General features: G+C 43.5%; 2 protein-coding genes across 2 annotated transcripts in view; one reads left to right on the forward strand and one right to left on the reverse strand.

The window, feature by feature from the left end:
• LOC100083924 (collagen alpha-4(VI) chain-like) overlaps positions 1 to 5,470 on the reverse strand; it is a 68,288-nt gene extending 62,818 nt beyond the window's left edge. Inside the window, exon 1 of the mRNA XM_029070793.1 lies at positions 5,387 to 5,470. The gene's annotated coding sequence lies outside the window, so the exon portion shown is untranslated. The remainder of the gene's footprint in view (positions 1 to 5,386) is intronic.
• CAPN7 (calpain 7) overlaps positions 1 to 23,191 on the forward strand; it is a 74,845-nt gene that overhangs the window by 8,718 nt on the left and 42,936 nt on the right. The window lies entirely within an intron of this gene.

Below are 23,191 nucleotides of genomic sequence, written 5' to 3' on the forward strand. Positions count from 1 at the left end.
CGATAGGCAGAATGATGGGCTATAAAAATTCAATTAAAAAATAATAACATAATTGTAGTAATTGTTAAGCACTCACTATGTGCCAAGCACTGTACTAAACACTGGGGTAGATACAAGATAATCAGGTCCCAGATGGAGTTTATAGTCTAAGGAAGAGTGAGAACAGGTATCGATTGAATCCTCGTTTAGCAAATGGGGGAACTGAGGCACAGAAAAGGTCACACAGCAAGTTTGGGGCGAAGCTGGAATTAGAATCCAGGTCCTCTGACTGCCAGGTCCATTCTCTTTCCATTTGGCCACATTGCTAGGTCACTCAACTTCCCTGGACCTTAGTCTCCTCATCTGTAAAATGAGCATTCAATATGTGTTTTCCCTCCACCTTAGACTGTGAGCTCCATGTAGAACGTGGACTGTGTCTGACCTGAGTATCTTGTACAGTGTTTAGTACACTGCTAGACACCTAGTAAATGCTTAAAAAAACCACTGTTATTATTACCAAAACTGATTCAAAGGGGTACTTGGATAAAGCACAGTTCCCTATCCCCAGTCACTTCCCCTCCTCCAGCCCAGGACACACCCAGGAGAATATTGGATAAAACTAAGCTTCAGACAAAATAGCACCTTAACTGAAAACTGGTAGACAATTAATAATAATAATTATGGTATGTGTTAGGAACTTACTATGTGCAGAGCACTGTTCTAAGCGCTGGGGTTGATACAAGGTCATTAGGTTGTCCCATTTGGGGATCACAGTCTTCATCCCCATTTTACACTTGAGGTAACTGAGGCACGGAGAAGTTGAGTGGCTTGCCCAAAGTCACACAGGTGATAAGTGGCAGAACCGGGATTATTTATTAATTCAACAGTATTTATTGAGCGCTTACTATGTGCAGAGCACAGTAGTAAGAGCTTGGAATGTACAATTCGGCAACAGATAGAGACAATCCCTGCCCAATGACGGGCTCACAGTCTAATCGGTTGAGACAGATGGCAGAGCAAAACAGAACGAAACAAAAACAAGACAACATTATCACGATAAATAGAATCAAGGGGATGTACACCTCATTAACAAAATAAACCCACTACCTCTGACTCCCAAGCCTGGGTTCTTTCCACGCAGTCACACTGCTTCAATTAACACCGACAGGCCAGCCTGTCATGTTGCAATCAAGAAAGGCACCATTCTTTTCGATCAGGAACTTCTAGAAGACTGGGAGGCAGGGAGGCAGAAGTAAAAGCAAGTCCAGGCACTATAAATAAACACTTAATACAGTGCTCTGCACACAGTAAGCACTCAATAAATACGATTGAATGAAATAAATATGACAACCCAACAAAGGGAAGTCTTTTTGTGGACATGGTAGGGTCAGAACTGTGGGGCCCACGGTGGCCCTTTCTGTCACACATGAACCCTTGGGGTGAATTTCACCATCAGAAGCATCTTCTTTGAGTACAAACGACAAATATTTGGAGTATGCAAACATTAAAAACAGCAGTTTAGGAACCTGATGTTTAAGGGGTTTCCCCCTAATTCTCCCATGAATTAGCATCATCGAACAAAACACACCTTCTCTGTGATTCCCTTTCCCACTGTGTGAAATGAATATGTCTTAAATTTTGCCTGAGACATGTTGTGAGCAAGAAAGACAACCAACACTAGGTTGACACCTCTCCCCATTCTTATGCTACACTTGCATATCACATTTAGTGCCCTTTCTAAGCAAACAGCTTTTCCTCATACACTATACATCTTAAATCAAGAGAGAGTTGGGGTGACTATCAGCTCCAAAATCTTTGAATGGAAAATTCTGAGACATTTCAAAATCTCAAACACATTTCTCTCCCAAGGGGTCGCAAGTTCAGAAAGATAGAATGGAATGCAATCTCTTCCCTGGTTCATTGACAGAGGCAGACCACACTGTTGTACTGAATCACCCTCCCAGGAAATGTCCCCTTCTATTCTCCACCTACACCCACTCCCTTGGAGAACCCATTCGCTCCCATGACTTCAACTACCATGTCTATGGGGATGATACCCAAATCTACATCTTTAGTCCTGATCTCACTCCCTCTCTGCAGTCTTGCATTTCCTCCTGTCTTCAAGACATCTCTACTTGGAAGTCCTCCTGTCATCTCAAGTTTAACATGCCTGAAACAGAAGTCCTTATCTTCCCAGTCAAACCCTGTCCTACCCGTCACTTTCCCATCACTATACATGGCACCACCATCCTTCCGTTCTCAAAAGCCCATAACTATGGTGTATCCTTGGCTCCTCTCTCTCATTCAGCCCAAATATTCAATTCATTTAAATCCTTTCGGCTCTACCTTTACCGTGTCGCTAAAATCTCCCCTTTCCTTTCCATTCAAACCGCTACCACATTAATACAATAACTAATCCTATCCTGCCTTGATCTTTGTATCATCCTCCTTGCTGACTCCCAGCCTCCTGACTCTCCCTGTTTCAGTCCATACTTTGCTGCCCGGATCATTTGTCTACAAAAACGTTCAAGTCATGTTTTCTCTCGCCTCAAGAAACTCCGGTGATTGTCCATCCACCTCCACATCAAACGAAAACTCCTCTCCATTGGCTTCAAAGCACTCAATCACCTGGTCCTCTCCTCCCTCATCTCGCATCTCTCCTACTACAACCCACCCCGCGCCCTCCACTCCTATAATGCCGACCTTCTCACTATTCCTCGATCCCGTCTATCTCATCGCCAACCCCTCACCCATGTCCCGCTTCTGGCCTGGAACTCCCTCTCTCCTCAAATCCAACAGAGAATTACTTTCCCCCTCTTCAAAGCCTTACTGAAGGCACATCTCCTTCAAGAGGCCTTCCCTGACTAAGCCCCCCTTTCCTCCTCTCCCACTCCCTTTTGCACCCCCCTGACTTGCTCCCTTAATTCATCTCTCCCTCCCAGCTCCACAGCACTTATGTATATATCTGTCATTTATTTATTAATTAATATTAATTTCTGTCTCCCAGTCAAGACTATAAGCTCAATATGGGCAGAGAATGTGTCTGCTTATAGTTGTATTGTACTCTTCCAAGCGCTTAGTACAGGGCTCTGCACATAGTAAGTCCTCAATAAATGCTATTGATTGATTGCGTGAGTGGCCTATCATAACTTCTCTCCGACACAAAATTGCTTCTTTCGCTAAGGAATGACTTCACCCTCAACACCTCCCACAGATGGCCCAAAGCGCTAAAGCAGTCTCACTTTGCCTAAGGAGAATGCTTATGCTCTTTTCACACAAAGTCTTTAATAAGGCAAAGGATCAGTCCGCATGGGGTTACACATTCTATTCCCGCTCCCATTCAGCCTGGGGAATAGAGTTCCACAGAACTTACACACAGCTGTTCAGATTTCTGTTGTTAGCCAGGGCAAAAAACATTCAGTATTTCAATGCTGTTCAAGGGTCAAAGCTGAATAAAGTAAACTTAATAGCTATGGTACTTGTAAAGCACTTACTATGTGCCAAGCACTGTTCTAAGCACTGGGGGGATACAGGTTAATCAAGTTGGACACTGTCGCTGTCCCACAATGGGCTCACACTCTTAATCCCCATTTCTTACAAATGACGTGAGGCATCACAGAGAAGTTAAAATTCGCCCAAGGACACACAGCGGACAAGTGGTGGAACAGGGATTAGACTCCATGACCATCTGACTCCCAGGCCCATGCTCTATCCACTATGCCATGCTAATGGGGGATGGAAACCATTTACTGTAGTAGATTATGTCTGTCAATATCCGTAAGGGTATTGAACATTAAAGGGAAAAAATGTAATTCTAACACATTGCAGTTCAGGACGGTGGATATCAAGAGTGAAAAGTTGAAGTTCTTTAGAGATGGAATTTTCCCAAGAAGTGGATGTCCTTCATGCGTGCCTCTGGGTTACTTGAGAGCTTGTCCAATTGACAGAGACACAGGAGTTCTTTCAGACAATTATTCTCCCCACCTTCAAAGCCTTATGGAAGGCACATCTCCTCCAAGAGGCCTTCCCTGGCTAAGCCTTCATTTACTCTTCTCCCATTCCCTTGAGTCATCCATGCTCTTGGATTTGCTCCCCATTAGACTGTGAGCCCGTCATTGGGCAGGGATTGTTTTTATCTGTTGCCGAATTGTACATTACAAGTGCTTAGTACAGTGCTCTGCACATAGTAAGTGCTCAATAAAATGCTATTGAATGCTCCCTCTATTCACCCCTCTTTCAGCCACACAACAGTTATGTACCTATCCGGAATTTATTTATATTAGTGTCTGTCTTCCTGTGTAGACCATAAACTTGTTGTGTATACCAATTCTGTTATATTGCTATATTGTGCTCTCCCAAACGCTTAGGACAGTGATCAGCACACAGTAAGTGATCAGTAAATAGGATTGATCGATTCCTTACATTCCCTCTTCCCTCCAGCAGCCTGAACTCTAGAGACTACTGGTACACAGCTCCAAAAACTGTGGTCCTGCCTTCTCAAGGAAATCCCAGATTACATTAAATTAGCCTAACAGGAGATTCTAGCAGAAAGATGAAATTATCTAGAGGGAAATCAATTTTTAAAAAATATGCCTGCCTCAAGTAGGCACAACCATAACTATCTTTCTTCATTACAAACCAGACTGTAGAGACATTGATTTTTTTTTACAGCTGAGCTTGCAGTAGAAGTAAGTGGACAGCAATATGAAATCAGCTGTCTCAAAAAAAACCCAAAAAACTGGGAGCAGATCACTTCTTTTTCTACACCCAAAAAGCTTTAGTCCACACAGGTTTTAACAAAAAAAGTCACATTTAGCTAGCACCTACAGTTGTTATCTGTTTTAGGATATACATATACATATTTGAGGGAAATTATAGGGCAAGGCTGTGTCTTATACCTCTTTCTGAGTTTCCGAGTCACCTAACACCATACCTGCTTGTCAATGGGACTTAATAAAAATTGTATATACATAAAACACATGTATATCCTAAAATATATCAATTCCCATGATATATCTGTACATGTTCTAAATATAGCAGGATAAATTAAAGAGGCTCCAGTACTGGAAAAAATAAAATAGGCTAGTGGAAGAGATTCAGAGATATTTTTGAGAGACAGAGGGAGACACAGAGAGGCAGAAAAAAAGCAGAGCCAAAGAAAAGTACAGTTTCAAACCAGTAAGAGCTTATTACCCAATTTCCCACTCAAAATTTCAATTTGTGAACTTATTTTTAAAGAACATTAATGCACCTGCTTTCCACGCTGAGCTTTTCTTTCACTTTCTCCTTCTGCTTGTTGGTTCAAGCGAAGATCTGTATTTGGTACAAGCAGCATCAAAGCAACGAGCTCATACTTTTAAATGTTCAGTTTTAAAACTAGAGTAGGAAAAAAAATGATTCTGCCTACCTAGTGGAAGTTTTCTGCTTGGTTCTTTTAATTTCTCCTCCCTGTCTTCAGCTCTTAAGAAGCCACTTGAGAAAAATGAATTCCCTTGAGTAAAGAAAGTCCCTGAGTGTGGGCAGATTTCCTATTTAGATAGGAGATTCCCCAAGTGATTAGAAAGGGGTGGGAAGTGGGAGGAGCGGTAAATATGTTTAAAGAACCAGGTCCGTAGTTTGGGCTTGACTTTGATTTTATAGGTATGAAAATACAAAAAGAAATTAATATTATTCACATCGGTCCATAAATAAATCCTAAAAAAGTCCCACTCCACTTCACCCGGTGAATGTAATCCTGACAGTTAACTGAATAAAATCAGTAGGCAGCATTAAATGTTTCCAGCCCTGTGCTTCTGATCATTGGTTACAAAGTTCTCCAATGTATTTAATGTTGATTTGATTATCTATGACTTTGCTCCCTTACTTAGAGCTATTAGATAGTAATGTGGGGGGCAAGGCTGTTCCTTATACCTCTTTCTGAATTCCCAAATCACCCAATACCATACCCTGCTCATCAGTGGCAAGTAATAAAAATTGTATATGCATAAAAATTAATATGTAATAATGACAGTATTTGCTAAGCACTTACTATGTGCCAAACACTGTTCTAAGTGCTGGGGCATCAGATTGTCCTATGTGGGGCTCATAGTCTTCATCCCCATTGAACAGATGAGGTAACTGAGGCACAGAGAAGTGGCTTGCCCTAGGTCACACAGCAGACAAGTAGCTGAGCCAGGATTAGAGCCCACATCTTCCAACTCCCAAGCCCATGCTCTTTCCACTAAGCCACTCTGCTTCTCTATGATATAAATTCCTCAAAATGATACTGGGAATAATAACGGTGATGTTAAGCATGTGAGTTAAAAATCTGAATTCCCTCTGTGAAGCTTGCACAAGCCAGAAATCTTTCCTGTTTTCAACGTTGTACCAAAGTAATCAGTTGTAAGGTGGACCTGGTCTGAAGCATGCCTAGCTCTGGGGCATCGATGAATTCATACATTTGGATCTGCTTATGTATTTACCAGGAATCCTCACCTTAAAAACCTTAAAAGTCTATTGGTGTGATGAGTTTTTCTTGCAAATGTACACTCTGTGGAATAGCTACTATTTCTGTTGTTACTCTACCCCCTGAGAATCATCAGCTTTAGAAACACTTTCCTTAGAAAACCTTTTCCTTGGCCTCCCTGTTTCCAACTGCTCCCCTCTTCGGTCTGTACTATACTCTCTTCCTAAAATGTCATCTGGTCGATCTCAGTCCATGCTAATGGCTACCCATTCTCCAGGACCATTGACTTCAAGGCTCTTCAGCTTTCTCCCTCTTTTCATATCTGCTCTCATCTTCTACCACTCCCCATCTTGTGCTCTTCCTGCCTCCCAAATTTACCTTCTTACCGTGATTTGCTCTTGATTTGCACAGGTCCTTTCCCCCTTCCAGAGCTGCCTTACCCTTCAAATCCACCAGACCACAGGACTCTCCATCCTCAAAGCCTCCTCCGCTAGGCATTTCTTCATGACTTTCCACCATCCGAAGTTGTATCATCCCTACAGCCACCTTGGCACTATTGCTGTGTTGTAATCAGTCTTTGGTGAGAGCTGTATGCTTTCAAAATATCCGATCAGAAGCCCTGTTGAACATCTGCAAGGGAATTGCAGAGAGGGGAAGGAGAAATTATATTTCCCAGTAAGCAAAAGGGCTTTTTTGTTAATTTTTGCAGTAGTTAGGGACTATCCTGGACTAAGTTGAGCCCTCAGAATTCTCTTGATGTTGGGGTAGGATGGGAAAGAGACAAAATCTCTTCTTTCTCTAGTCCACTGAGGTATTGTCTTCCTCCAGCTTTTGGAAGCAGGCACCACATGATAGGAAGCCTTATCCCTTTATTAAACTGATGGTAAAGTAAAATGGATTACAGGGGGTTAATAATATATTTTGGAGATTTCTGGTTTAAAACTTAATTTGTGATTTTACATCTCCATTGGAATTTTCTTTTTACATTCTTTTCAATTGAAGCTCCATTTAAAATATTATTTATTAGTTAGCATGTTTAATCAGGATTTCACAACTCTTCAATGAACTCGAATCTCCTCCTGCCTTCAGGATATCTCCACCTGGATATCCGCCTGCCACCTAAAACTCAACATGTCCAAGACTGAGCTCCTTATTTTCCCTCCCAAACCCTGTCCTTTCTCTGACTTCCCTGGCACTGTGGACACCACTACCATCCTTCCCATCTCACAGCCTGCAATCTTGGTGACATCCTTGACTCTGCTCTCTCATTCACCCCACACATCCAATCTGTCACCAACACCTGCCGGTCTCACCTGCACAATATCGCCAAGATCCACCCTTTCCTCTCCATCCAAACTGCAACCTTGCTGGTACAAGCTCTCATAATATCCCGACTGGATTATCGTGTCAGCTTCCTCTCTGATCTCCCGTTCTCCTGTCTCTCCCTGCTCCAGTCTATTCTTCATTCCGCTGCCCGGATCATTTTCCTACAGAAACGATCTGGGCATGTTTCTCCCCTCCTCAAAAACCTCCAGTGGTTGCCTATCAACCTTGGCATGAAACAAAAACTCCCCACTCTTGGCTTCAAAGCTCTCCATCTCCTTGCCCCTCCTACCTCACCTCCCATCTCTCCTTCTACAGCCCACCCCACACGCTCCGCTCCTCTGCCGCTCACTTCCTCAGGATCCCTTGTTCACACCTGTCCCGCCATTGACCCCTGGCCCACATCCTACCTTTGACCTGGAATGCCCTTCCTCCTCATATCTGCCAAACTAGCTCTCTTCCCCTCTTCAAAGCTCTACTGAGACCTCACCTCCTCCAGGAGGCCTGCCCAGACTGAGCCCTCCCTTTCCCTCTCCTCCTCTTCCTCTCCCCATTTCCCCCTTCTCCCGCCCTCTGCTCTACCCCTTTCCCCTCCCCACAGCACTGTGCATATTTGTACATATTATTTATTACTCTATTTATTTTGTTAATGCTGTGTATATATCTATGATTCTATTTATCTTCGTATTTACGCCAGACTACTTGTTTTGTTTTGTTCTGTTCTGTTTTGTTGTCTGTCTTCCCCACTTAGACTGTGAGCCCATTGTTGGGCAGGGATTGTCTCTACTTGATGCCAAATTGTCCATTCCAAACGCTTAGTACGATGCTCTGCACAAAGTAAGTGCTTAATAAATACAATTGAATGAATGAATGAACTCAGCATTCCTTTACTAATTCCGGCCAAATTTCATTCCTCTTTTATTTATTTTAATACCTAGATTGATGAAGGGTTCCTTTTGCTTCAGTTTCTAGGTACTTTAGCAAAGTGGCCTCTGATTCACCAAATAAATAAGAATAATAGATATATATATTGATTTATGGCACTATGTTTTTATTTATGTCTTTCTCCATTTTCTTACTATTATCTCCTCCTACTCCTGGTATTTGATAGTAATTTAAGTCCCCTTGTCTTCTCCCACTTAGGTTGTAAACTCCTTAAGGCCAGGACCCTTTCTTCTACCTCCTCTCGTTCTACTCTCCTACTAGATTAGTACAGTGTTCTCCATACAATAGGAGCTCAGCAAGTACTATTGATTGATGGGATAAGGGCATCAAGGAGATTATAGAGATAAAACTTAACCAAGAGAGTCAGAATAAAAAAAAGTCCACACGTTCAGGATAATCCAGGAAATAGAAGAAGCAGGGTGGCAAACTGTCCAGGTTTGAGAGACTCTCCAGAATGGAAAGTATTTTGCAATCTATGTTCTTCCATAATCAAGTGCCTCTCTTATCTGGTCCCTGGCTGGGACCTTCACAGTGGCCAGATGCCTGAGTCTTGATGTCACCCTAGGGATAGGGAGTCAGTCGGTGTCCTGGCTGGCCTTTGAGCTTCTCTCTCCCCCTCCTTCCACATACATGGCTCCTCTCTTCCCCACCACCTCAGGCTCCCAGCAACTACTCAGCCCCCTGTGGTCCGAAAGCAGAGGTCTCGCATGGTGACAGATCCCCAAACCGGCCATGTGGCGTTTCTGCTCTTTGTCTAGGGTAGATACCTGTCTCATCTGTGAGCACCTGAGGGGAGGGACTGGCTGACTCCAGCCCAGAGAGGTCCTGGGTGGGGTTGGGGTGAAATCAGCCAGCAACAGATCCCGTATTCCACAGCGAGCACAAAGGACAAAGAAGAGGTTCCCCCCATTGGGCATTCAAGCTGCGGGGCCAGAAGGTGGACTAGATTGAAACGGGGGATTCATGGAGAATGAAGTGTATCTTTATACCTGAGCTAATCCAGGACTTAGCCAGGGACTCATCTTACTCAAGACTCCATGATCTCATTTGTTTTGACTAGAAATGGCTATTTAGCTACTTAACAAATCAATTAGCTACAGCCCTAACTAATCATGTTTGAATACTGTTAACTATTAGAAGCCAGGCAAATCTTAGCCTAAAGTAATCCACCAGCTCTGGTTTTTCTGCTGAGGAGGGTGATCTGCAGTTTTGCTGTGAGATACCAAAGGATCAGAACTACAGTGCTAAGTAGAGATGAGGCAAGCTCTCAGCAATCATTAGGAATTTATTGGCGGGAAAGGCAGGGTGGCCCAGCTCACCTCCTCACCGTTCCCCGTTCACGCCTATCCCGCGGTCGACCCTTGGCCCACGTCCTCCCACTGTCCTGGAATGTCCTCCCTCCTCACCTCTGCCAAACTCACTCTCTTCCCCTCTTCAAAGCCCTATTGAGAGCTCACCTCCTCCAAGAGGACTTCCCAGACTGAGCTTCCCCTTTTCCCTCTGCTCCCTCTGCTTCCTCTCTGCCCCCCTTCACCTTCCCTCAGCTAAGCCCTCTTTCCCCTCTTTCCCTCTGCTCCTCCCCCTCTCCCTTCCCCTCCTCTCCCCTCAGCACTGTGCTCATTTGTATATATTTTTATTACCCTATTTATTTTGTTAATAAGGACATCCCCTTGACTCTATTTATCGCGATTAAGTTGTCTTGTTTTTGTCCGTCTGTCTCCCCCGATTAGACTGTAAGCCCGTCAGTGGGCAGGGATTGTCTCTCTCTGTTGCCGAATTGTACATTCCAAGTGCTTAGTACAGTGATCTGCACATAATAGGCACTCAATAATTACTATTGAATGAATGAATGAATGTGATTTCAGCATGCCTAAGGGGTGGTGTCTGATTGACAGCTACCACACTGGCCTCACCTCACGGACCCAACTAAATTGCTCCACTCTCTCGGAGTGCATGTGGGTGACGAAGGCTCACTCTGCCACAACAGAGACTTGAAGCACCGATGCCATTATCAACACACGAGAAGAAGTGGGATGGCCTAGTGGGAAGAGCCTGGGAGTCAGCGGACCTGAGTTCTAATCCCTGCTCAGCCATGCACTAGCTGAATGACCTGGAGCATGGCTTAGTGGAAAGAGCACGGGCTTGGGAGTCAGAGGTCGTGGGTTCTAATCCCGGTTCTGCCACTTGTTGCTGTGTGACCTTGGGCAAGTCTCTTGACTTCTCTATGCCTCAGTTCCCTCATCTGTAAAATGGGGATTAAGAATGTGAGCACTGTGTGGGATGGGAACTGTGTCCAACCCGATTATCTTATATCTACTCCAGTGCTGAGAACGGTGCCTAAAATAGAATGTTTTTAACAAGTACCCATTATTGTTATTGTTTTATTATTATTATTATTACTCCTTGATGGCGTGGCTGGCTGGGTCAGAATCGAGACTGCCCTGACTGAGCCGGTCATCACTGCCAAAAGGATAAAACAGGGATGTGTAGCAGGCTTGGTCTTGTTTGACTTCTTTTTGCCGCTTCACTTGGAGAATGAAACAAAAAACCTGGGTGCAATATTAGATTATGCTTTCACACTTCTGGGAAGCTCAGGAAGGCATAACCTGTTGGAAAGAATCACTCCCACTGTTGGATTTGGCCACTTCTTCTTTTCTCACCGGAGCCTTATCACTCTGTCCTGGGATGGAAAGCTCATTGGCCCATTGGATACTAGCATCTTAAAACAAAGCTGGCAGTTTAAGTTGTTATTCATTATTGTTCATCCATTTGAATGTGTTTAGCTCCTGAAATGCACTACAGTGGTACTTTTTACTGTGGTTATACAGTCCTTCCACACAATAGGAATACTAATTCACAGGAAATTAAACCTCATTTTTCATTGTCAGCTCCCTCTACCCCACCCCCTGCTCTGATTTTGGATAACATCCCTGACAGAGAAATATGGGAGTGATTTTTAGAACTTTCTTTTAATTTGTTGGTTATCTCATTCCCCCTACACACCACTTTCTTCCCTTTTCTGCTGCTTCTAGAGAATAATCCTACTTCTGAAAACCTATCTCCTCCCCGCCTTCATCTTTTCAATTACCTAACAACCCTGGCCAATTCTCCACTTTATCTTTAGAGATTGCCCACCTCCCTGTCTTCCCACTTCCTGTCTCTCACAGTGTACTTCCTTCCAACCCCTGTTCCCCACCTCCCACTCCTCTTACTAACAGCTTTCACTGCTTACCTTCTCTCTCTGTCCGTTATCCATATCTCTCCTCTCTTTGGATCAGTTCATCACACATTTAAAGCACACCAATAGTTCTCCTATTCTGAAGATATCTTTGCTTAACCATCTTTTCCCCTTCCAACTCCCACCTTACTTCATTCCCCATTAAATCCGAGCAAGGAAAATTCACACTGATGTTCTGCTGGGGCCTAGCGCAATCTGGACATATCGTCAGTAGCAAAAGGAAATAAGAATTAAAGGTATTTATAAGAAGAATGGATTTCTAAGATGGATAAATCATTGTTTCAGTTTTATGCTTCCCTTTACTGATGTCATAAAGATAGGTCAATAAAACATTAAACAAGGAAAGTAAGGCCCAGGCAATACCAAAATGATTCCTTATAACTACTGAGATAGAGAGTCCCATTTAAGTAGGACTTTAGCACATTTAAAACCAATATTGTCTACTTTAAAATTAACCTGTGCCTTTTGGCAATAATTTACTATTTGTCAATACTGTCAATTAGGAAAGCAGAGTTATTTACTGGAAACAACACTGGGAGTCAGGATCTGGGTTCTAATCCTTGGGCAAGTCACTTAATTTTTCTATACCTCCTCATCTGTAAAATGGGGTTTAAATACCTGTTCTCCCTCCCTCTTGGGCTGTGAGCACCATGTTGGACAGGGACTGTGTCTGATCTGATTGTTTTGTATCTACCTCAGCGCTGAGTAAGATGCTTGACACATAGTAAGCAAATGACAGATACCACAATTATTATTTTAAAATGTAGTTGGTGCCCCAACGAATCCTTTCAAATGGAAATTTTATGAAGATCAATTTGATGCACTTAAGGGAAATTCAGTGTATGACATACTCTTTTTATTCCTTAATACAGAATGTGTGATACCCAAATTGTTTTCCTCAGAGTGAGTTTAATTCTGGGCCTCAGTTGCTTTGAAACCCTCCACATACCTTAAGCTGGTCAGAGAAATAAAGAATGAAAATTATCACCAAGTCCTTAGGCGAGATATAAACGCCCAGTAATATCATGAAGAAGATAAAATAAGATAAGAAGATAAAAACCAGAGATCTTCCCTGGGAAGATTTGTTGTAAGTCATTCAATGGTATTTATTGAGCACTTACTATGTGAAGAGGACTGCACTAAGTGCCGGGGAGAATACAGTACAACAGGGTTGGTAGACATGTTCCCTGTCCACAAGGAACTATAAAGTGTAGAGGGAATCAATCAAAATTGAAATTAAACAGAAATCAAAATAATTTAAATCACAGGTTGGGAATTGTACATTCCAAGCACTTAGTACAGTGCTCTGCACATAGTAAATGCTCAATAAATACTATTGAATGAATGAAATCTGGATTTAATCATTATGTTCTATCAAAATAGTACTCCTTTTGTTTACTAGAAACTCCATTCATTCAGTCAGTCGTATTTGTTGATTGCTCACTGTGTGCTGAGCACTACACTAAGTGCTTGGAAAGTACAATTTGGCAACAGATAGAGACAATCCCTACCCAACAATGAGCTCACAGTCTAGAAATATAAAAGACACACTTACTGATGTGCCTGAGTGTGCCTGACTGTTGGCAGAGTCAATCAATCCATCATATTTGTTGAGCACTTACTATGGCAGAGCACTCTGCTAAGTGCTTGGGAGAGTACAATACAACAGAATAAACAGACATATTCCCTGCCCTTAATAAGCGTTCTGTCTAGAGGGAAGGACAGACATTAGTATGAATAAATAAGTAATTTATCATATATAATTTAAAGGTAGGTACCTAAGTTCTGTGAGGTTGGGGGTAGAACAAATATCAAGTGTCCAAAGGTCACAGATTGGAGTGCATAGATGATGCAGTCAGTCGTCATTGAACTGAAGGACAGCTTTGTTACCTGTTATTACTTGCAACTTTATCTAAATATTTCCCATTGTTTGGGGGGGTTCTCTTTCATAGTCCAGCACACCTCATCCCACAAAAGGTCTTCCTTTTGTCATGCCATTTCCTCACCAGTGTCAAATTAATGGAGAAGCTACTTGCAAAAAATATCCCCCTCACCACTAGACGAGAAGCAGCGTGGCTCAGTGGAAAGAGCACGGGCTTGGGAGTCAGAGGTCATGAGTTCGAATCCTGGCTCTGCCACTTGTCAGCTGTGTGACTGTGGGCAAGTCACTTAACTTCTCTGTGTCTCAGTTACTTCATCTGTAAAATGGGGTTTAACTGTGAGCCTCACGTGGGACAACCTGATTACCCTGTATCTACCCCAGCGCTTAGAACAGTGCTCGGCACATAGTAAGCGCTTTACAAATACCAACATTATCATTATTATTATTAGACTGATCCTCACTGCCCAGATAAACTCCATCCACTATAGGGCCTGATTACCACAGGAGTTAATAGGGCTGGGGCCCCTGGGATTCTGGGATAAAGGGAACCCCAACTGCCCCCCATCACCTTGTGACCCACTGCTTTGGACAGTATTGCTCTGGATAGGGCCTCAAATATATCATCTCAAAATGACCACTATTCACATACGGCGATAGAGGGAGGGAAGGGCGGCAGGTGGCAGGGACGGCGGGTACCCACCTACCATATCCACACTTTTTTCTCCATACCTTCAGCTCTTCTATAACTCAGGCATTACACTCTTTACAAATTCAGTGTTGAGGAAAAATAACATTAGATGACACGCATTTTGACTGATGCAGCAAACATGCATATATTGATTTCTTCAACACTACATCACAGTCTAACCAGAGAGATGTGTGTTTTCCAAAGAATGGCCCCTAAGAGCATCTTATCCAAAACACATGGGGACGACTAGTGTTATGGGAAAACTCTGGATTCTGGGTTCTCATTTGTCCACAAGTGGTGCTGAGGAATTTCTCTGCGCCTACGTGCAGTTTTGTGGCTGAGTACAGTAAATCAGGATAGAAGGATCCCAACTGAACACACATGGGCCAGTTCAGCTTGACGATCCATCTGATTTCCATCCCAGATTCAATAGTTTGGTACTGTACTGTGAGAATGCCCAGTGGCATGTCTTCTCACCATTTAGAAAACAATTAGGCAGATAAGCCTTGTGGAAGTAGTTGTAGCCAGATTTGTCATCGGTCGTTACCCTGGGCGGGAGGTTTTGGCCCCAGAAGGGGGACTTTTCCTGTCAGGGTCTCCTGTGGAGGTGCGGGTGGGGAGTGAGAAAAGAGTAGGCAGGTGCCCTAGATCTTCATTTCCATACTCTGGGACTGGGGATTGTTGCCCCTGCATATTCTAGGGATTTCGGGGGGCATGCCTTTAATTTCTCATTTATTTGTTTAGACAATGATATACGTTCAGATGAACGATCCCGTCTATCATGACGTAGCACTGTTTAAATCCGGAGTTTGGGTTTTGCTTTTTCTCTGAATAAACATATGTTTATACTGAGCTTTCCCTGAAAGTTCATTGCCTTAAAGTGTTTGTGTTCTTTTAAATATTTGCGAATTTTTATGCTTCCAGGAAAATCCTTCTCATGGTGGTTATCCCTAACTGAACTCATAAATCCCAGCGGCAAGCTTCTTTTGTGAATCCAGTCTAGGAAAGTGGAAAGAGATGGGGAGTTTCTGGCAGAAAGAGGGGAATTAGGGTCCAAAAATAGGCAGGACTACTCTATCTTTACCCTTATTTCTATCTGCCCCACATCTGTCATCTTTCAGCAATGGCCTATCTTTGCAAGAGAAATAGCAACCCTAGCTTTCCATGAACCATCCGGCAGGAATTCTGGAAAACAGCTGGCTAAAATAATAATAATAGAAATATCTATTCAAGGTGTACTGTGTTCCAAGCCCTTCATTTAAGTGCTGGGGTAGATACAAGATAAAATAATCAGTTCATACAAAGGCCCTGTTCCACAGAGGGCTTACATTCTAAGTAAGAGGGAGAACGGGTATTGAATCCCCATTTTACCAAAGAGGAAATCGAGGCACTGATAAGCTAAGTGACTTGCCCAAGGTGACTTAGCCAGTAAGTGATGGGGTCCGGATTATAAACCATGTCCACCGACTCTCAGCCAGTGTTCATTCCACATGAACGGTTTGGCTACCAAAACAACTGCCTGCTGGAATATGGTGCTGCGTCACAGAATCAGCAGTTGCCTTTAATAAGCCCCACATCTAAATCAATCAGTCAACTGATCATATTTATTGAGCACTTACTGTGTATAGAACACTGTACTAAGCACTTGGTAGAGTACAATATGACAGAGTTGGTAGACATGTTCCCTGCCCACAAAGAGCATACAGTTTAGAGGGGGAGACAGACATTAATATAAATAAATAAATCACGGATATGTACAAAAGTGCTATAGGGCTAAGGGAGTAGATTGAATAAAGGGAGCCAATCCAAGGACAAAGGCGACAGAGAAGGGAGTGGGGAAAAAGGAAATGAGGGTATAGGTAAGGGAAGGCCTCTTGGAGGGGATGTGCCTTCAATAAGGCTTTGAAAGTGGGGAGAGTAATTGTTTGTCGGATATGAAGAGGGATGGTGTTCCAGGCCAGACCCTTTTACCTGTCCTTGATGGTCTACCACCCACTTGCTGACACATCACACCCAAATCAAACTCCCCCTGGGAAAGAGGGGGCTCCAGCTTCTTTCTGAGGGTCCTAAAAATCTCCTGTGTGTACTTTGCAATATGCCACACCACTGCTTACCTACTGTCCCATTGCACTCCATGCCCCATACCGACTGGCGAGAGTGAGAGAGTGAAGGCGACTCTGAGCAAACCTCTATTATTAAAAATGATTTCTTCGTTCAAGGTCTGGATACTTGAAAACATCTCAGGATTGAGGCTGACTGTGAGTGGGATTTTCCATCTTCCTCATCAGTGGTATTTCACAGAGAATAGCAATAAGCCCCGTAAGTGTCATATGCCCTTCCCTTCTGCATGGCCAGATCAACCAAAACTTGGGCCTGGGGTTGGAGAGTTCTGCAAAGCCCCTCACGTGGCACGCGACGCAGGTGAAGTCGCAGTGTGACGTGATGATGCGTTCACATACCTGTGCACCTCTGTAGCCCTCCCTCACTTCCCTCTCTCAGAGATATGTCTACCAATTCCGTTTTACTCTCTCAAGAACTCTGTGCACTGCTCTGCACACAGTAAGCGCTCAATAAATACAATCGATGATTGATGACTAAGCCCACTCCATTTTGCTCAGTTGGACTCCCAAACTTCACTTATTGGCAAAAACCCAAGACTGCCATACCTGCCCATAAGCAGAAGGAGGAAGGGGAGGGAGAAGAAGAGGCGGAGGAGAATGTCAATGAGTCCTAATAATCAATTGGCTTCAAGCCCAAGGGGGATCTCCCCATCTATTTTGGGTACCGTCTTCAAAATGTCCCAGCAGTGGCCATGTTGGAAGGGTCACGAGGCACATATTACCTCTCCGGGAGTCCCCTTAATAATGCTAATAATGATAATAGTCATAATTGTGGTATTGGTTAAGAGCACTGTACTAAGTGCTGGGGTAGATACAAGCTCATCATGTCCAGAGTCCATTGACTGCAGCCCCATTAGCCCCTGCAGTATTCTGGTTCTGCTCCTCGGTCATATGCTCTTCATCCTGTATTGGCTCTTCTTCCTGCTCCCCTGCCTTGGACCTCTTCATCTTGGCACTGTCTTTGGCAAAGCCCTGACCTTTTGGTCTCTCTATTTAACCCATTTCTTTGGTCCCAGCCCCAATTTCTGAACTAACATGGACTCCACACCCCTTTATGAAACAATGTAGCCTAGCAGAAAGAGCATGGACCTGGTAGCTAGAGGACCTGGATTCCAACCTCAGTTCCACCACTTAATGATGGCATTTGTTAAGCACTTACTATGTGCCAAGCACTGTTCTAAGTGCTTGCCTGCTGTGCGACCTTGGGCAAGTCACTTAACTTCTCTGTGCCTCAGTTCTCTTAGCTTCATAATGGGAATTTTATACTTTTTCTCCCTCCTACTTAGACTGTGAGCCCCACATAAGACAGGGACTGCATTCAACCTGATTAACTTGTATCGATCAGTCAATCAATCAATGGTATTTATTGAGTTCTCACTATGTACAGAGCACTCTACTAAGCACCTGGGAGAGTACGATACAACAGAGTTAGCGGTCTGTCTACCGCAGTGCGGAGAACAGTTCTTGACACGTAGTAACCACTTAACAAATACCATTAAAAAAAGATGATTTAGGATCCTCTCATAGTATCCCGGCTGGATTATTGTGTCAGCCTTCTCTCTGATCTCCCTTCCTCCCGTCTCTCCCCACTCCAGTGTATTCTTCATTCCGTTGCCCAGATCATCTTCCTGCAGAAACGCTCTGGGCATGTCACTCCCCTTCTTAAAAACCTCCGGTGGTTGCCTATCAACCTCCGCACAAAACAAAAACTCCTCACTCTTGGCTTCAAAACTCTCAATCACCTTGCCTCCTCCTACCTCACCTCCCTTCTCTCTTTTTACAGCCCACCCCATACCCTCTGCTCCTCTGCCGCTCATCTCCTCACTGTCCCCCATTCATGCCTATCCCGCCGTTGACCCCTGGCCCATGTCCTCCCGCTGTCCTGGAATGCCCTCCCTCCTCACTTCCGCCAAACTAACTCTTTTCCCCTCTTCAAAGCCCTACTGAGAGCTCACCTTCTACAAGAGGCCTTCCCAGACTAAGCTACACGCTTTTCCCTCTGCTCCCCCTCCCCCCTTCCCCCATCCCCTCCCCTCAGAACTGTGCTCATTTGAATATATTTTTTATTACCCTATTTATTTTGTTATAAATAGAACAAAATATTCTAAATAGAACAAAATAGAACCAAGGGAATGTACCCCTTGATTCTATTTATCATGATAATGTTATCTTGTTTTTGTTTTGTTCTGTTTTGCTCTGCCATCCGTCTCCCCCGATTAGACTGTGAGCCCGTCACTGGGCAGGGATTGTCTCTATCTGTTGCCGAACTGTACATTCCAAGTGCTTATTACAGTGCTCTGCACATAGTAAGCGCTCAATAAATACTACTGAATGAATGAATGATCCCTATAATCTTTTTAAGTTTCTTCTTTCCCCTGCCGATTGGAACTTTTAACCCTCACCCACTCCCATCCTTTCCTGGACCCTCGTACCTGTTTTATTTCCAGATAGATGTCAAGATTAATTAACAGTATAACTCAAATCTTATACATGCCATTAATATTTAATTCCAAAGATAAACAGAAATTTAACCCCAATAGAGCTGACCATCCCACAGTTAAATGAAGAGAAGAGGACTGTACTGAAGAAAATGACTAGGCCTGGGGGAGAAAGAGAGAGAGAGAGAGGGTTGCCCTATTGATATGGTAATTTTACTGAGGACAGAGATCGTGTCGGTCCTTAAAATGCATTTCAAATACCTAGAACACTGTATTATTCTCTGTATAATGATGAACCAAAGGAAGGTGAATCTGCTAGGGAAGCAGTGTAGCTCAGTGGAAAGCTCACGGGCTTGGGAGTCAGAGATCATGGGTTCGAACCCCGGCTCTGCCACTTGTCAGCTGTGTGACTGTGGGCAAGTCACTTCACTTCTCTGTGCCTCAGTTCCCTCATCTGTAAAATGGGGAAAAAGACTGTGAGCCTCGCATGGGACAATCTGATTACCCTGTGTCTACCCCAGCGCTTAGAACAGTGCTCTGCACATAATAAGCGCTTAACAAATACCAACATTATTATTATTATTAGAGCAGCACTCTGGCTCTCTGCATGTATTCCCCTCCTTTCCTCTCCCCAGGATGATGAGATCATGTTTGAACACCAGAACACGAGGAACACTGGATCCATCCAGTGCTGGAAAAGAAGCCTGAACTGGCCCAGACTTGACTCCAGTAAATGAAAAGTGCCGGCCTGGCGGGCCCTGGGGTCAGCAGAGAGTTGGCAAAGTAGAAGAGTGGCGGTGGGAGGGGAGGGAACTCTTCCCATGTGGATCTGGTCTGAGGAGGGGCTGTGGTGCCAGAGAAGGAGGGAGAACAGGACAACTGAGGCACCGAGAAATTAAGTAATTTGCTCAAAATCACAGCAAGTAATTGGCAGAGTTGGGAATAGAACCCTGGTCCTCTCCCACGCCATGCTCTTTCCACGAGGCCATGGAGCTTTTTCCTTCAGTATTCTCTCACTTTGAAATAATTTTCTGGTTTTACAGCACAAAATTTATCTTTTTCTAAAAGGCTTGCCTCCTTTCATTCACTCCCCCATCCTAGTCTTTGAAGTATCTTGACCAATTAAATTCAACAGATGTTTATTCTCTAGCACGACACAATAGCAGCTCTCGAATCTATTGGCTTAAGATGACTTTCTTGCTGACAGTGATGGAAAAAATAACATTTAGAAAATTAAGTATTTACATATCTACACAAAAAAACTCAGTTTCTTCATATGTAAAATGGGGAGTAAATACCTTGTTCTCCCTCTACTTTGTTCTCCCTCCTGCTTAGACTGTGAGCTCCAGGTAGGATAGGGTGGGGATGATGTCCAATTTGATTATCCTGTGCCTGTTACAGTGCTTGGCATATAGTAAGCACAGATACTGCAATTAATTATTATTAGTTCACTGAAGGAGAGGGATTCAAGTCAGACAGTCGCGAATTGGGTTAGAAGCACAGGGAATAATCAGTCTAGTAGACTGTTATACTTTCTATTTTCCAAATTCAATTATGGCCTCTCTTCCCACACTCTCCTCATCTGTCTTGCCATATCTATAATTCTATTTATTTATACTGATGCCTGTTTTACTTGTGTTGATATCTGTCTCCTCCCTCTAGACTGTGAGCCCATTGTGGGCAGGGATTTTTTCTCTCTATTGCTCTATTGTACTTTCCGAGTGCTCAGTACAGTGCTCTGCCCACAGTAAACATCCAATAAATATGATTGCATGAATGAATGAACTAATTCATAAGGTTTTATTACTGGTACATATTAATATTTCTATTTGATTCATAACTACAAATTTTTTGGTATAAAATCACAATGTTGATATGTTTATATTATTTGGGTCCCTTTTTGAATTGGGAAAATGTACTTCATTGAACAGTCTTTCCTCTGGACACTCTACTTTCATTTATTTCATTTACTTTCCGATTAAAAGCGGGAAACCAGAAAATCCTTGTATATGGCCCAAGTAACTTTTGGAGAACAGGAGTGACTGGATAGCTTATCGTGGAAATATAAGTCTCTTGTTCATTCCTAATGGAAGTTAGCATATGTAAATTCTGGTCATTACTACACACTTTCTGCTGGAAGTAAAATTAAAATCTTTCATTTGCCAGTGATTCTTAATAGGCAAGAGTCATATATTTGTTTCTATGCCTTTCTCAGAAAATGAAGAACTATGAGTGCATTTATTGCACTCAACTTGTTCAATACTCCCAGCAAGCTCAGTATCAACAGTTTCTGTCATTTCTAATGCTTCCAGGGTCTAAGCGACTTTCCTGTCATTTCAGAAAACTAAGAATGCCCTTAAAAGACTATCGGGGCAAACATTTCTACACTTAGTGGAACGAGCACAGGCTTGGGAGTCAGAGGTTGTGGGTTCTAATCCTGGCTCCATCACTTATCAGCTGTGTCACTTTGGGCAAGTCACTTAACTTCTCTGTGCCTCTGTTACCTCTTCTGTAAAATGGGGATGAAGACTGTGAGCCCCACGTGCGACAACCTGATTACCTTGTATCTTCTCCAGTGTTTAGAACAGTGCTTGGCACATAGCGCTTAACAAATACCATCATTATTATTATTATAGCCATTTTGTGTTTCACATTATAAATCAGGCATATAGATTAGGTATATGGATCTGTGGTCATTCCCAGGATATTTGATCTGTTTCACATGTATGTATGTATAAGCATGCCTTCAGATAAGCAGTATAAATGGTGTTTTGTTAGCCATGCGTGGGTTTGGTGAGTTGGACCCGAAGAAAATGAAAAGAAAAAACAGTTCAAAATGTCAAGACCAAATTTGAGGTTCTGAACTTCACAAGAGTTTAATGACTCTCAAGAGACCCGCCATTTGCCAGAATGTCTCATTTCCACAAAGGAATGAGACAAAGCAATATGTTTCCAGGACCATCAGAAGACTTCTCAGTAACTGTGTAGGCTTGGGCAGTCATCTAAAGCCGGGAAAAGGTCTAACCTGCTCCAAGTTCCTTTGTGTTTCTAAGGGTGCTACCACACTGCACACCAGTCATGAAAAGAAGCCCTCCTTAACAAGAGCAGGCATCACCTAAAATTGGTTGAGTGCATTTGAACCTGGTCCTTTTGAACCTGGTCCTCTGGCCAACAAGGTAACCTTTTGGGCACAGGAGAGGAGTCTGGTGGAGGAAAAGCAGCAAATGTTTCCCATCCACCTGTCCCCAGGCTTCCCGTAGTCCGCCAATACATCCATCCGTAAGAGGCCCTGACCTCTTAGTGCCTCTGTTTCAGACAAACAGGAGAGGGGCTTTGCCCTGATGGAAGTCAAATTGTATGCTCCTTGGCTTCTTGAGGAGAAATCAAATATGCTCCTCATGGAAGGAATGCTTTGGGGCTCAAATAACAGCTCGTGAAGTAGACATAATTCTGAATGAAGTCCCAGAAGCCCCACCTTTCAGAGACCCGGCCCTATCCAGCCAGTTTGCCAGTTGAACAGAATCAGAGCCTCCCTGGTCCCTTGCCATGCCAGAGAGCTGCTAAACCCCCACGCGGAGTCGTTTGAAACCTCACTATAAATCCGGGTTTGCTTGAAAAGAACTAAATTTAGTTACAAACATAAGAGCTCTGAAGTTTGCAACTAGACGACGACTCTCGCAGCCGCTAGTCCTGGATGCTGTCCAAAGTAGGTCGCGGCCGCTGCCAATCCACGAGAAGATCCCTGTAAGTATTTCAGTGAAATTTAATTTAACAGAGGGATTTGCTGCCATCTAATGATTGAATTTTATGAACTCACCCGATTGCATTCGAACCTGGCCTTCAAGCCTACGTACTGGTTTGCTTGCCAACCTACTACTGAAGTCTCTGGGTAATGAATGTCAAATCAGGAGAAATAGGACTTGGGACAGAGGGTGACAGCCCCAGGAAGATGGGGACTAAGAAAACTCTGTAGTGTGGTCTAGTGGATAGAGCACAGGCCTGGGGATCAGCAGGCCATGGGTTCTAAATCTGATAATAAAAATAATTGTATTTGGTAAGCGCTTACTATGTTCCAAGCACTGTTCTAAGCACTGAGGTCAGCGGGTTGTCCCGCGTGGGACTCACAGTCTTAA

Source organism: Ornithorhynchus anatinus, chromosome 8 (genome assembly GCF_004115215.2).
Source record: "Ornithorhynchus anatinus isolate Pmale09 chromosome 8, mOrnAna1.pri.v4, whole genome shotgun sequence".
In the NCBI taxonomy this organism is placed as follows: domain Eukaryota; kingdom Metazoa; phylum Chordata; class Mammalia; order Monotremata; family Ornithorhynchidae; genus Ornithorhynchus; species Ornithorhynchus anatinus.